The sequence below is a fragment of the Salmo trutta genome, chromosome 21 (genome assembly GCF_901001165.1).
Source record: "Salmo trutta chromosome 21, fSalTru1.1, whole genome shotgun sequence".
Lineage (NCBI taxonomy): Eukaryota > Metazoa > Chordata > Actinopteri > Salmoniformes > Salmonidae > Salmo > Salmo trutta.
This window is the reverse complement of record NC_042977.1, coordinates 20,562,061-20,565,457: the sequence shown is the minus strand read 5'-3', so window position 1 is coordinate 20,565,457 and position 3,397 is coordinate 20,562,061.

The window sequence follows — 3,397 nt, the reverse complement described above, 5'->3', positions numbered from 1 at the left end:
AGACCAGCTTAAATTTACAGACAAACATGCCTCGACTTCATAAGCCAGATCAGATACCCGGTCAGATGCAGGTTGCTATGAGTACTTTGTCTAATGTCAGTGGTATCAGATTTTAATTCCCAGTTTTATAATTCTGGACCAGCTACACTTCCCATGAGTAACAACAAATATCAAAATATAATGGCAGGCGCTTAAATATTATGTACAAGTCAAACAAACTGCCAGGCTGAAACAAATGAAATGGCACAGTTGTTTTTTTTTGCCACATTAAATGCAGTCCACGTGTGTGATCAAATTATACAAAAAGACAATGCACAGTATGTTATAGTGTGCCAGAACAAATTTTCTTGCAGAAATGATAAGTGTAAAAAATATCTACACTATTATGATTGAGTCTAAACACAGGTAAAGCCTACCAAAAAAAATAAAGTACAGTTATTACTTCTGGGGGCTACAAAAGTTCAGTTGAAATACATTTTCATGAAAAACAAAACTTCAAATAAAAACAAATGACAGAATATCAACAAAATACCAACAATGCTTAATCAATTTGCTCCAAATGATGAACGGTTGTCTGGTACAAATTATACCATATGCTGCTGCGGAATTGACATTGGTTGTGTGTGGAAGATTTGATGTTCCTGTGCTTAAAATGTGCTTTACTGTGATTCATAAAGAACTGTTTTATGGGCCAAATCACACATCAGATTGATATAAGCTGTCTGTCACAGGACAGAGTACGGACTTTGTACTATCATTTGAAGATGTGTGTTTGTACAACAGGTAGTTTCTCCCCTTTTCTCATTGTGCACAGTGAAGGGGCTAAACAACAGAAACAAACACCTGTTTGTTGAGAAAACACATGGAAATGGAATGAGAAGGACATTTAAAAAGTTACAATCAGACAGCCTGCCCACATTGCAAAGTGAGGCAGACGCAATTCTTCACATCAGAACAAAATTTTTAAAAAGAAATTCAAACATTTAGTTACCCTACATCCAGCTCAAAAGCGACATTAATAGTTCAACAAGATCAATATATGTTTTTTTAAATCATTTTAAGGTACCTCTTTATATTTTCTGATTATTTACAACTGTACAAGCAAAGCACACAGTTCAAAGTGCACATATTTGATACAGTATTGACTATTTTGCATTTACAGGATTTATATTTCCCCCCCAAAACAAACAGAAACAAGGAACAAGGTTAATCAAAAGAGATTTGAGATAAATTTTACAAAACCAAAATGCTGCTTGATTTGTACTTTAAGACCAAGTAAGACTTCTGACGTTAGGTATGACTAAATATTTCCATGCGTCTCCCTTAGTAAAATGTTGGGGTTTGAAAAATAATAATAAACTAACTCTACGTTGTCTTGTATAAAAGTTAAGGCAAAGTCATTTTCAAGTTTAAATAAAATTCAAGTTTTTAAAACACAGGATGGAAATTATACATTTGAAAATATATAAAATTGTATATATTTTTTTCTTGAAAAGAAACTTTAATGATATCTCATGGAATAAACAGCACTGGTTTCTAAATAAGCAGATACGGTACAACATGTCTTTTATACCATCTCAGGAAAAAATGACTAAAAATTATACATCTGCCATTTAAGACCGCCCATATAAGTGCATCTCAGTCCTTCAGAATCAAACTACCCAAATAATGTGTTTGCAAACCAAACAGCATGCAAATCAAAAGCAGCAATGACTATCAATACAGGCAATGTCTCCTCTCTGAAATAAGTCCTCTTTTCTAAGCAGAGTACTCCAGGGTAGCTCCTTGTTGCAGGAAGACGTCAATGAGACACTAAAGAAGCGCACAGGTTTCACTTTCTTTTTTTCTACTTAGAGATTTATACAAAGCACAGAGGGGAATTTGGAAGCTATATGGTTGTTGTATGGAGAGCCAGGTGAAATCTCCAGAAGAAAACCATGCTAAAAATAAACCGCCATTTCTACTGTATGGAGTGGAAGGAGTTGGAACAACCCAACAGTGCTGCCTGCTCTGCCTAACATTTGTCCAAACTGAAAGGACTCAGTGGCTGCTCGGGTTTGTAGCATCCAAAACAGGTCAAAGGTCATACTCTGCCTGCTCACAGGGTGCAGTCTACTACTCACCCAATGACTAAAGCTATACCTTCATTCTAAAAGGGCTGCCTCATCTTTTACCTTCATATCTAACATTTGTAGTGAAGGAAAAACCCCACTTCTTCCTTTCAACCAATTCTACTTAATTGTAAATGTTTTGGAGCCACCAGGATTTCCTAAACTCAGTCCTGGGTCCCCTCCTGGGTGCACATTTAGTTTTTTTTGCCCTAGCACTACACATCTGATTTAAATAATCAAAGCTTGATGAGTTGGTTATTTGGATTAGTAGCTGTGTAGTCCTAGTGCAAAAAACAAAATGTGCATCCGGGGGGGGGGGGGGGGGGGGGGCAGGAGTAAACCCACATTACACTTTGCTACTGTAATACTGAATAAACTGAAACAGGTTTAAAAACAAACAAAAAAAAATACCACATATCAGTGGTTTCATAATTCACTACCTAAAAAGGTAAACAAAAACAAATAAAACACCACTGCAAAACTAAGCCATTGTTAGTGGAACTCCACAGGTTTAAATCAATGAAAGTGAGCACTACGACTAAAGTTATTTTTATCCTGCACGGAAGTATGTCTAGTAGGCATTTACATGGCAGTAAACAAACATTTTAACTCGTGTGAATTTCTCCATGTAGAGGTTAATCGAATTAGTCAACGTTTTAGATATTCTGAAACTGATTACCCTGTCACAAAATGTAATAATAATGTGCAAGTCAAACGGAAAGAAAAGTTGAAATCCAAGAGGGAAAAAACTCAATTTGTTGTATAACTGAAATTTTAAAGGGCTTATAATGTGACTCAGAATTTTCAATATTCCTCTTTACATTTCAGAGAATATGAAACTAGCTTCACATGTTCCCTTTTTGCTTCTGTATGTCCAGAAACAAAACAAATAGTGCAAAGTTTAGTTGACGACATGTATCAAGTATTATTATCTAAGTACAGTACCAGATTAATTGAAGTAACACGTTCCAGGTTCATCCTCTAGCACCATAGCTATCTAAAATAATGAAGTCACTGCACCCTGCCAAAACCCTACTGCCTACTCCTTATAGTAGCCTAGCCACTTCCACTGCCAACATGTGCCCGCTGAACTAGTCTTTGACATGCTCGTTTCACAGCAAAATTTAGAACGAGAAGAGTCACCAATAGACACCACGTGATGAATTTATCCGTTTTTTTTCTGAGATGAAAATACATGTCGATTTCTACTGACACTGATAGTACCTCTCTCTAAGAGGCCTAACTAGCAATGTGCTTTATACGGCTAGGAAACAGACTCCTGTGAA